The 12,840-nt window shown below is 45.9% G+C and overlaps 1 protein-coding gene and 1 long non-coding RNA gene across 4 annotated transcripts in view; one reads left to right on the top strand and one right to left on the bottom strand.

Moving 5' to 3' along the window:
* The window catches only part of adar (adenosine deaminase RNA specific), a 27,566-nt gene extending 17,915 nt beyond the window's left edge, over positions 1 to 9,651 (bottom strand). For 2 of the 3 annotated variants that reach the window (XM_056286411.1, XM_056286413.1), the window contains exon 1: positions 9,556 to 9,651. The gene's annotated coding sequence lies outside the window, so the exon portion shown is untranslated. Of the gene's footprint in view, positions 1 to 7,810; positions 8,248 to 9,555 lie in introns of those variants that run through there. The other variant, XM_056286412.1, reaches the window with a different exon arrangement.
* On the top strand, positions 8,637 to 12,840 carry LOC130118179 (uncharacterized). Its single transcript, XR_008810743.1, has 3 exons — positions 8,637 to 8,735; positions 12,115 to 12,548; positions 12,659 to 12,840. It is a non-coding gene; the product is annotated as an uncharacterized LOC130118179 (long non-coding RNA).

The following is a 12,840-nucleotide window of genomic DNA, read 5'->3' as shown; positions in this document are numbered from 1 at the left end:
ATCAATCTCAAAACACAAGATGTCTTTGAGACTTAACAGATAGGCACATAAACCATTTAGTCTCTGGCCTAACATCACTGCACTGGGTTCAAATCCAGCCAAGGACTTGTGTTGCATTCCATCTCACCATTTAAATTTTAGCCCTGTCACACTCTACTGTCCTGTCTAAATAAAGCAGAAAATACAAACAAGTCTTACAAAGTAAGTAAGCACTTGTTTATGGTCCATTTCTGCTCACTCAAATTTTGAAAAAAGCAGTGTAGATGTAGAGGACAGTGTTGGTGGTGTGCGTTAGACTGAAGGTGGCGGTGTTGTAGGAGAATACATCACCCCAACTTCTGACAAATCTACTGAAGAGTTCAGTTGGCCAATGCCAGCATGTAGCCTTTCTACTCACTTCATATTTTACTGGTTTAACATGCTGGATCCCACTTTTCGTTCATGTACATTACAACTTGGGGTCGACTGATCAGCCTGACCGATCAGATCCGATATGCAGCATTTTCACAGTTGCGGGAATCATATTTTTTACCCGACTGCCCATAAATTAATTTAAAAATGTGCTACTTTGGCTTTGACGCAGCCACCTCTCCCTGTCTGTAGTCACCACTCTGTGGTCTCAAGCAATGTCCCGCCCACAGCACTATCTGATTGGTTACACATCATGAGTAATAGCCTATCAACACGCTTTTGTAGACTGGAGCGGTTCCAGTGAGCAAGCGGAGCTGTGTTTCAAACGTAAGGCAGCAGATATTGCCGAATTTGCAATAAATATCACAGTCATCTACGCCAAAGTTGCAAAAACTGCACAAACTTATGATCAATTTCTATGATGACAAGCATGCCCAGTTTCCCCGTTACACCTCTGAAAATGCCTGAATAATGCACAATCTATAATAGATTTAATTTATGTAGCAATAGCTCTAACTTTGAGTAACGCTGGTACAAGTGCAACTGGAACTTATATTAGCTACCATATTGCGAACGTTTTGCTTAAGTTGAGACGTAGTCGAATGTATTGCTTAAGCTGATATTTCTGGTGATATTCTCAGCGGCGACAGGCATGGGCGCAAGCCCATGAATACTGAGATGGCATCCAGCGCTTTACCTGTGCCCCCATCCATAGGGTTAGTGGTTGTGTCAGGAAGGGCATCTGACATAAAATTTTGCCAAATCATTATGTGGATTGACAAGACCGCCATTGGTGCTTTGCTCTCACAAGGTACCGATAGAAACTATCAAATCTGTTGTGGCGACCCCTGGGAAACAGGGAACAAGCCAAAAGAAGAGGAAGAAGAATCACGAGCCTAACATTACTTGCCCGTATGAGTTGATGTTTTTACATGTTACTAGTGCAGAGCCCGTTCAGCCAAACTACGCACTCGACACTTGAAGAAATATGGGTGTAATCCCCCCTGACCACAACGTGGGTTGCAACCGCAGAGTGGCGCTATTTGTGTTTCCGCTCGTTGACTCCACGGGAAGTGAAGAAGCAGAATTTACTATGACTAACTTCGCTGAAAACTTTACTGCTTGCAGCTTTCTTGAGAACCGGTCATTCAAAAAACTTCACACTCGACTGCACTTCTTTGGGTCCTCGGCAATACACCCGCCACGTTTGAAGTTGATCGGATGAACGGGGGTGGGCAGTGCTTGGGGGGCACCCTTTATTTCTCCACATAGAAGGTGGCAACCCTAGGACAGACACAGACAGAGACTCCCTCCATTTTAGTTAAATAGGTAGCCAATGGTCATAATAATGTAATGTTGAGTCTCAGAGCTAACTTGAATGCGATAGCAAACGGCAACAAGTGCGTTTGTTGATCCATCATTTGGTCAGCCGACTAGCTAGCTAAATAAATAAATAAATGATGGGCTACAAAGTTATTTCTTGTTGCTGGGAGCTCCCTGCATTTTTTCTTTTAAGATAATGAAAAGTTCTCTCAATTAAAAATATGCTTGAATGCACTTCAACAAAGTTTGGTGTTGGAGTTTGTGTAATTCTAAACTTTGACATCAACATTTTCATTTCTAGATCAAATTAATACTGGTTCCAAATATCAGTTATTGATCTCATTGATTACTAATAATCGGTATCGGCTCTGAGAAAAGAAAAAAAAACCCATATCGGTTGACCTCTAATTACGGCTGACACATTATGGGTTGCTCAATATGCTCTGTATCTCTAGTCACAGACTAAACTGACCTCACATTATTAGGTACTTAAAAACTTATATCAGCACCGTGTGTGAACACAGCTGCAACCAATAGACCTTTTTCACAGCAGCCATTTTGATGTGAAATAGTAGGTAACACAGGTGTTACTATTCACATTAATTAAGGCTCAGTACCCAAATAGAACCTTCATTAATGTCATTAGTAACATCTGTGTTACCTACTATTTCATGTCAAAATGGCTGCTGTGAAAAAGGTCTACAGGCTGATCTAGCTGCAAACCTATCAATGACTGAGGAAAAGCATGTAACTGAAATGTTGGCTCTCCAGTTCTTTTTGTATATAATTTTTAACCTGCACCTTTAGTTCAATAATCAACTTATCACTAGTCTAACTTAGAGTTGTTTGCCTTAGCCTTTTGATTTGGAGTATACAGAATGTTTTTCTATTTTACCCATATTAAAGTAGGCAGTTCGGGGGTAAATACACATTGAGATCAACCCTCTCCAGATGCAAGAAAAAAAGCATAGATTGGTAGTGTTCAGTTATGTGCCATGGAGGTTCATATGTACACAGGTTCTTTCCAACCCAACACTACAACAGCTGATTTCACTGAATAGTCCACCTGTCTGGTTTTTAAATCAGTGAAATCAGCTAGTGTAGCATTGGGCTGGAAATAAAACCCGCATAGACACGGACCTCCATGACAGTGACACATAACTGAATTCCGTGGTGCACCTCGTTTTTTGCATGGTTAATCATGACGGCAATCTGTTCTACCATCCTTGGCCCATACCATATTTTTAACTCGAACTGTAAAAAGAAAAGTTCAATCCCTCCAAAACACAGTCCTTCGAAAATCATGTGTGGTCAAGCTGAAAGGTACTTTTCTTGTCCTTCAAACAGACAAGGGCTCAAGCCTCGTGACTGAAAGCATCCCAACCTGCTGAAGTGTTTGGTCAAGTCAGTGGATCCTTGTCAGCTTCAGGGGTGCATCTCTGCTGGAGACCCTGCCCTTTGACCTCCCAGGAAGGAGGCGATTGGAAATAAAAATGTCCTTATGAAGCAATAAACAGTGTCACAATACTGTCAAATAAAACAAAGGCCAGAATTGAGGTTGATAAACCCTGAAGTACGACTGCTTGGTAATAAGTTTTTTGTACACTGGTTAGTCCACAGAGAATGTCATGGGGTGACATACTGATTCTCCCTTCCACTCTGAAACATAATCCCAGGGTAAAAGGCTGGTGATAAATAATTCAGACCTTCACAGAGTATTCCGTTTTATTTTTGGCCTTAAAAATAATCGCTGGATCTGGATCCATAACTGAAAGGAAAGTGAGACACGGATGCAGATAGAGAGGACAGATCCAAGGACGCAACCCGGGACAAAAGTGTTGTCTACAACTAGGGACGGGATGAGGTAGGATTTTAATCACAAATCGCGCTAAAAACACTCACGTAAAGTTGATCATGGTGAATTTCCATTATCGGGATAATCGAAAATGGGGATAACCGTGAATACCCTCATGCGAGTGACTTGAAAAAGCTGTCTAGCTTGCTCGCGCTCTCTCTGCACTGCATGCTGGGAGTTACGTGCCATAAACCGTTTATGCTCACATCCATGCACAACTCACATCTACCACTGACTCAGATTTGGTAGTGACAGCGGTTGGTAGTGATAGCGGTGAGTGAGTGTTTGGTGTGGATTTTGGACTGTACTCTGTTTCTAACATTGGAGATATCCCCCCCCCCCCGTCTTTTCTGCATGATCTCGTCATTCTTTTTGTTGGCCGATTAGTGACTGTCCTGCCGTTATTTGCTGGTTGTTTTGTGGAGGAACGGCGTCATCCACCACCTCTGTCCATCTGTCATGGGATCTGGATAGTCCCGCTGGAGCCCAGTGTGAAAGTGGAGGAGGTTTTGTTGGCCGCAGGAGAGCAGGTTGTCATTGGGATTACCCGCTGGGTGTTGGAATAAGGCTGTCACGATCATGACATTTTAGTTGACGATTAATTGGTCATGCAAATAATCGTAAGCAACAATTGCCCCCCCCCTTTCTCCCCAATTGTACAAGTTTGGCAAATTACCCTATTTTCTGAGCCGTCCGTCTTTCCAAGTTCAGCGAATTAGGTGGGGGTGGGGTGGTGGATCCGTAGATGTTTTTTTTTTATTTGTGGTATTAGCGCTTTTGACCGCCACCTTTTTTTTGCAAATCTGACAAATCGCCTCCTCCAAATTACCGGGCTCTCCTTTTTCATTTGGCTTAAAACTAAAATGTGCCCACAACGCTGCCGAGGTGTTTGGCTTTGCAACTACGTCCATGGTGTTAATGTCAACACATGCTCGTCGAAATGCATAAGCGTCTCAAGATAAACAGTTTGTTAGCACTACTTCACCACTCATGTGCCAGGGGCGCAACAAGATGACGTCATTAAAAGAGCGCCAGTCAAACAACAGATGGTGGAAAAACGACGTGGAAATACGACATTTCTGTTAGTTTCATCCAGCTGTTTTTATACAAATGAATGGAAACCAGTCTAACGATTATGCAAAATGATCGCAGTCAGGTGATTATGTAATAATTGTGACAGCCCTAATCGTCAATTGCAAATATTCTGGCCAGGATAATCATGACATGACATTTTCCTATCATCCCACCCTTATAAGAAAATAAAGTAGCTGGCTGCCACTTTCCTTCATAAGTTTAAATGAGATGCACACAAAAACACCGACAAACTCTTATTATCAACAGATCCAATTAAACTGTTGTTACTGTAGAACTAAATACAATCCAAAATCCCAACTAAACCCTCCTCTGGAATGACAGCATTGATTCAGCCTTGGGTGTCATATCCCATAACACTGTACTGTACAAGCTGACACTCTTAACACTCAATTATGTCTCTTTCACCGAGACTGACAACAAGAGGACACCTAATACCAAGTGAAGCTCCAGCACAGACTTTTCTGTCACATGACAGAGTAAGTGTGAATACCACCGCATTAACATAGAAAACACCATCCTGTTGGTTTGAAAAAACAACAACAACATAACAGGGCCAGACAGCACCCACAGACCTGAGGGCAAGCTGGGCTGGGGCTGATTCATCTTGACCTTAATACAAGGCAACAGTTGACAGCCAAAATAACAATCCTGTGTATTTCAGTATTCACATTCGTCATGTCCCTCTCTGCTCTGGGCCCGTAAACACCACCACGGCAACAACAGGACGAGTCGATCATATGGGCAGCCAAACAATCAAATGTGGTGAACTTTTGACTACTTTGGATTATTTCCAAGACTTCAAATATTTTTTTACCCATTGGTGTTGGTTTCTAGACAACCCCACCACCACCTGTACATACATATACACACAAACACACACATGACCCTTGTCAATTGTGCAGAAATCTATTCATGATTTAAATTTGCTGAAGGTGGATTTCATATTTTGCGTATTCTTCTTCTTCCAGCCGCTCCCACCACAGATCACCCGTTTCCATTTCTTCCTGTCCTCTGCATCTTCCCCTGTCATGCCAACCACTTGCATGCATGTCCTCCCTCACAACATCCGCAAACCTCGTCTTTGGCCTTCCTCTTTTCCTCTTCCTGTGCAGCTCCTTATTCAGCATACTTCTCCTAATATACCCAGCATCCATCTAATCTCTCTCTCTCGCTCTGTATAGATATACGTATATCTATCCAGCATATGCCCAGGTGGCACGATGCTTAGCGCTGTCGCCTAACAGCAAGAAGGTCCTTGGGTTCGAACCCTGGGGTTGTCCAACCTTGGGGGTCATGCCAGGTTGTCCTCTGTGTGGAGTTTGCATGTTCTCCCCACGTCTGCGATGGGTTTTCTCCGGGTGCTCCGGTTTCCCCCACAATCAAAAAGACATGCATGTTAGGGTTAATACTCCTGTCTGTGCCCCTGACCGAGGCATGGCAAGACAAACTGGAGTCGATCCCCGGGCGCTGCATGGTGGCTGCCCACTGCTCCTAGCTACACAGCTAGGATGGGTTAAATACTGAGCATGAATTTCCCTACGGGGATTAAAAAATATATATATATATATATATATATATATAGAAATAAATCTCTCTCCACACATCCAAACCATCTCAATCTCGCCTCTCTTGCTTTGTCTCCAAACCGTCCAACCTGAACCGTCCCTCTAATAGACTTGCTCCTAATCCTGTCATTCTTCGTCACTCCCAGTGAAAATCTTACCATCTTCAACTCGCCACCTCCAGCCTCATCTGCTGTCTTTGCGTCATTGCCACCGTCTCCAAACCATATAACATAGCTGGTCTCACAACCATCTTGTAAACCTTCCCTTTAACTCTTGCTGATACCATTCTGTCGCAAATCACTCCTGACACTCTTCTCCACCCACTCCACCCTGCCTGCACTCTCTTCTTCACCTCTCTTCCACACTCCACATTACTTTGAACAGTTGACCCCAAGTATTTAAACTCATACACCTTCGTCACTTCTACTCCCTGCATCCCCACCATTCTGCTGTCCTCCATCTCATTCACGCACATGTATTCAGTCTTGCTCCTACTGACTTTCATTCCTTTTCTCTCCAGTGCATACCTCCACCTCTCCAGGCTCTCCTCCACCTGCTCCATACTCTCACTACAGATCACATTTTCATCCACGAACATCATTGTTCACAGAGACACCTGCCTGATCTCATCCGTCAACCTGTTCATCACCATTGCAAACAAGAAACGGGTTCAGACCTGATCCTTGATGTAATCCCACCTCCACCTTGAACCCATCCGTCACTCCTACCACACACCTCACCACTGTCACACTGCCCTCATACATATCCTGCAACATTTGCATACTTCTCTGCCACTCCCGACTTTCTCATAAAATACCAAACCTCCTCTCACGGCACCCTGTCATGTGCTTTCTCTAAATCCACAAAGACACAATGTGACTCCTTCTGGCCTTCTCTATACTTCTACCATCAACACTCTCAAAGCAAACATCACATCTGTGGTGCTCTTTCACAGCATGAAACCATACTGCTGCTGCTGATCATCACCTTTCGCCTTAACCTAGCCTCCACTACTCTTTCCCATATCTTCATGCTGTGGCTGATCAACTTTATAACTCTGCAATTACCACAGCTCTGCGCATCACCCTTACTCAAGAAAATCGGTACATGTACACTTCTCAGGCATCCTCTCACCTTCCCAGACTGTGTCAAACAATCTAGTTAAAAACTCCACTGCCACCTCTCCTAAAAAACCTCCGTGCCTCCACAGGTATGTCATCCGGCCCAGCCGCCTTTCCACTCCCCATCCTCCTCATAGCGGCCCTCACTTCCTCCTTGCTAATCCACCGCACTTCCTGGTTCACTATCCCCACGCGATCCAACCTTGTCTCGCTTCATATACGCGCAAAAAAAAAAAAGATGGTGGTAACAGATGGGCGGTCTCACAAATAACAAAAAAAAATATCCCAAACCGACAGAGACAATCAGGGCAGGGGTTGTTTGTTTTTTTTAAAAAAACAAATATGAGAAGTTATTTCATATTTTGCGTGTCGCACAGACAACCCAACGTACTAGTGTGACGTACAAAGCACAGGGCCTAACGGAGCACGCTGGTTCTCACCTGGGGCAAACTGAAGGCGGCGACGGTGAGAAGAGGGGAGGACGTTGCTCCCGTTGTCTCCGCAAGGACGCGATAAAGGGAAACCCAGATTTGCGCAAACAGACCCGGGGGGTGCCTCTCACAAAGAGCAATGCAACAAGTCGACGGAGAGGATCAGACCGGATTTTTTTCTTTGTGCAAACATACCAAGTTACAGCTGTACAACGCCAAGTTTTCCCCCCCTCCAGTCTTCCGGATTGTTTACAGGATCCCACCTTTACTCTCTCTGCAAAACGCCAAATATGTCGCTTGCTTTTACACTCCGCGGTAAAAGGAAACATGCACTGCTATAGAGAAGAGCCGCGGCGGTAGAGTCAGTTCACATATCCCGTCGGCGCGTTTTACGCGAAGAAAGTTCAGCAGGGCCCGATGGCGACAACCTAAGTTTCGTTTTCCTTTCCTCCGAAAGCCGGCGTAACGCGCCGTGTCACGTGACCCTCCGCAGACGCGCTCCGGGGGGGGGGGGGGACGACGAGGAGGCACCGAAGGGGATGTCATAGTTATATACAAGTTAAGCACGAAAACACCGGCGCGCATCTGGCCTTTTACCCCACTTACGAGAGTCAGCCGTCGGGGGGTTGCTCTATGCAGCGTACCCCTGCGACAGGCGGACGGCTGGAACGCGACCTTTTCAAGAGCAAGCCACGGTAAACTCTGCAGAGACAGTTAAAAATCGACGATACGAATAACGGGGAGTGTACGATTTAAGCGGGCTAAAGGGAACATTTGGGGGGGGGGGAAGACAACGCGGACAAAGGGGAGAAATCCGGATGCCCTTGTCGCGTGCCTCAACACACGTGCTTCAGTCACGCACGCTCATCTGAACCGAGCAGCCGTGTCCGAGGGAACAACGGGCCAGGCGACTTTAACTTCTGGGGGGAAACAGGTAAACTTGGTCAGGGGTTGGGCCAAATTGAGGGGAGGGGGGGGCAATTTATTCATTTATTTTGTTCAATTTTTCTTTCAATGGGGGGGGGGGGGCTCTACATCCGCTATCCGTTCAAACAGGCTCACACGCTGCAAAGAGGGCATCCTTTCAACTTCAGGGATCGCAAATAGCAATTTCAAACTTGCAACGCCCGCATTGAAGTTTCACCGGCAACTTTGAGAGAGAGAGAGAGAGAGAGAGAGAGAGAGGGCACAAAATTAACCAGGCAACAGCACCGGAGGGGGGGGGGAACGCAGGTAAAACTGATGAACTAATGAACGTTGCAACCAATTCGCACTTTATCTACAACTTGGGGAGGAGGAGGGGGGGTATAGTCCCCTTTAAGGTTCGGCCACCGTATTCATCAAACCTTAATCGAGAAGAGAAGAAGAAGCTATTGAGACTCAACACTACCAACCACAGACGTGGGCATCGAAACGTACAGCTAGCGAGCTCCCGCTGTCGCCCGCAACGGTTCCGTCGGGTTTAGCGGATCCACCCGTAACGCGTCGTGAACCGTGGACGCCTCCGCTTCGTGGCGCCCATAGCCGCAACTCGAACCCGAGGCGGCCGGCGGCCGTGGCGCGGATGCTAGCTTTAGTTAGCGACCCTTGCCTTCCGCGCCGGTGCGCACCGCACTGGCACTGCACCATTTCCACCCGCTCTCCGTATCACGCGAGTTGGCCGCCGCAAACGTCGCGATGAGCGCCTTCTCTGGCCCGAGCGAAACGTTAAAAAGCGGCAGCAGTAAAATGTCGCGCATGTGCGTTTCAATTACCTTCGGCTGCGGCGCTGGCGTCCCTCCCGGTGCGGGTTTTCTCGAGATTGCGGCGCTACAAACAATCAAAGAAAGGTCTGAATCGGTGACGTTTAACGTCCGCGACAGACGCGTGCAAAATGGCGGCCACTGCTCTTGCGCATGCGCGCCCGGCTTGACAATGGCAGATTATTTTTTTTTGTTGACAAAATACAAACGATGCAGGCACGTTGTACACATACATCATCGGACCAGCCAACCGTAAATAACCTCACACCTTCACATTCGATGGTCACAACAAAAGTAAATAAAGACAATGAACTTTATTGTTGGCAGCAATAATAATGATGTTGAACAAACACTGGCAGGTAAAGGTTCGAATAAAGTAAGCGTGAGGTTAAAATTTAGGACGAATGAATGATTTATTTCCAACATATCAATAAGCAGGATGTAACACACAAATAAACCATTGCCAATAATTTGAAGTGATCAACAGATCCACACATCACTCAGCGAACAGATCATGATGCATGCACGATGCATGCACGATGATGCGACGCGTGCATGATGCATGCATGCATGATGCATGCATGATTTGTTACAGTTCGAAAGAGGAGGAAGTATACTTTCCTAGCCCCTCTCGCCTATTCTTAAATTAATTCAGCGACTATACATTTCAAACTCAACCCCCGCTGTACTGTGTACTTTAAATTCAATGCAAGTCGCGTTGCACAATACAAACTCAACTACAGTGAACAATAGCAGAAACAAGATAACGCACCAAAAACACACGAGAGAAAGAGGAAAAAGAAAACCATATCGTGTCATGCACCAAGAATAAACAGATCTCAGTGCTACGTACAACCCAACTATCCGCTCGGTGTGATAGAAAGAAAAATGAAGAAAACAATAAGAAATGTTTAGAGATAAATGAAACTTAAAACAGTTCACACAACTCTTCGTCATCCCTATATCTCTTGGTAAACCAGCCCTTTGTACTTTTAGCGCCAGACCCGACCATGAATGGCGACAAGGGCGCAAAATGGGTGGTGCAGTCGCCGAGACACGGGCCGCATCTTTCTGATCAGCTTCTCTGGTTTGACTATTCTCTGCAGACCGGAGGCTTGGAGAGGGCGGGCCAACTACTTACAATGGGCGGGATAACTGGCAATCGTTTTTTTGCTTCGGCCAATCAGAGGCTTAAAATCCCCTGCCGATCAAAAGCACACAGCTTGAACCCACCTGAACCAGTTTTCAACCCCCCCCCTTTTTTTTAAATTCGGCTAATTATGTTTCTCATAGGAGAAGAAGCAAACTTGCCTTGTTTTAGATCCGGAGTTGAGCTGCCACGAGGAAAATAATTGGCACATTTAAATTAAGCTTTGTAGCATGTCCACATCACTATTAACATTAACGAATAACGTCTTTATGCATGCTCAATAATCCAGGTAAGGAAATTACCTGGAGGTGAATCAGTTCATCTGGACACAACGTTTATTGAGAGAAACGTTTCATCGCTCATCCAAGTGACCCCCTTCAGTCTCAACTGACTACAGGTATCCCCACCCTATAAACGATCCAGCGGCGTAACAACCAAAAACAAGTTTCATATGCAAATTACCGTGACTATAACTAGAGTTGGTTTCAGTCGTTATGCCACTGTATTGTTTATAAGGGTGGGGATATCTTCAGAAGTTGTCTGACGACGCTGCTATAGTTGGGTGCAGCAGTAAGGGCGAGGAGGCTGAGTACGGGGCTGTGGTGGGGAAACTTCGTCACATGGTGTGAGCAGAACTATCTGCAGCTCAACGTGACTAAGACAAAGGAGCTGGTTGTTGATCTGAGGAGGGACATGACACCAGTGACCCCTGTCTCCATCCAGGGGGGTCAGTGTGGACACTGTGGAATACTAGAAGTAGCTGGGGACGTATATAGACAATAAACTGGACTGGGCAAAGAACACTGACGCCCTCTACAAGGAGGGACAGAGCCGTCTCTACTTTCCGAGGAGGCTGAGGTCCTTCAAAACCTGCCAGACGATGCTGAGGGTGTGGTGTGAGTCTGTGGTGGCAGTGCTCTCCTGCTTGCTGTTGTGTGTTGGGGCAGCAGGTGGAGGGTAGCGAATGCAAACAGTCTCAATAAACTGATCTGCAAGGCCGGTGACGTTGTGGGGGGTGGAGCTGGATTCTCTGGCGGCGGTTTCTGAGAGGAGGACGCTGTTGAAGTTATGTGCCATCGTGGACAATGTCTCCCACCCGCTCCATGATGTGCTGGTCGGGCACAGGAGTACTAGACTCATTCTGCCAAAATGCACTACTGAGCGCCACAGGAGGTCATTCCTGCCTGTGGCCATCACACTTTACAACTCCTCCCTCAGACTGACAGATACTCGGAGTTAATGGTCACTGGACTGGCCCTTCCACTGGTTTTACCCTGTCGGGTTTTGTTTGTGCTGTTGTTTTGTGCTGTGGTAGTGCAGTATAGATGGGGTGTTATGTGCACCATGCTTGTTGATATAGTTTGTTCTCATTTCTCTTTCTTATTTGATCTTTTGTTTCTATTTGTTTCTGTTCTTACTAGAGCTCGATTGTCTGTAACAGAACCCAATTGCCCCTCGGGGATGAATAAAGTGTTCTGATTCTGATACCTGCCGTCAGCGGAGACTGAAGAGGTCACTTAGATGCTGAAACGTGTTGCAGAGGAGAAAGATTTCGGGAAAAGTTCTTATTCCCGAAGAGAATTTTCGCCCGGAATGCCAAGGGTGTAATTCCACTGGGCGGACCGGTTCTCATCGCCGAAAACGGCAAAAATAATTACGTTGATGGTGCCGTGTTTTAATCTTCCCTCTGTCAGCGATGCTCTAAACAGGGCTTCTGAAGAAAGAGCAGTCGTCTGGTATCACACTTCCAAGCCCTTACTGCATACGAGTACACATTTTTCTGTGTTAAATGTGGGCATAATCCACCTGCGGCAGTGATGGACCTCCACAAAACGGGGCGTTTTCAACATGCCAGGTAAGTGCACTCTTACATGCGCTCTCCTCTAGTTTTAAGTTGTAAACCTAACCTTTTGTTGCACTGAAAGAATTCTACATTTGAAAAGGAAATGTTATTTGTATTTGCAGTGAGTGACATGTGACCCCTCTGCCCTGAGGGATACACGGGCCAAGTCAATGTACAAGATGACCACGCATGCCTTTGCCCCCGAGGAAGAATTAAATTGTGCCTTTTCAATTTTTTGTAGTGAGTAGTTGCATTCTTTATCCAGCGTTTTACTACCTGGAGATCAGATGTTCTTAACACTGAA

Source organism: Lampris incognitus, chromosome 9 (genome assembly GCF_029633865.1).
Source record: "Lampris incognitus isolate fLamInc1 chromosome 9, fLamInc1.hap2, whole genome shotgun sequence".
Lineage (NCBI taxonomy): Eukaryota > Metazoa > Chordata > Actinopteri > Lampriformes > Lampridae > Lampris > Lampris incognitus.
This window is presented reverse-complemented; position numbering and strand designations above follow the sequence as displayed.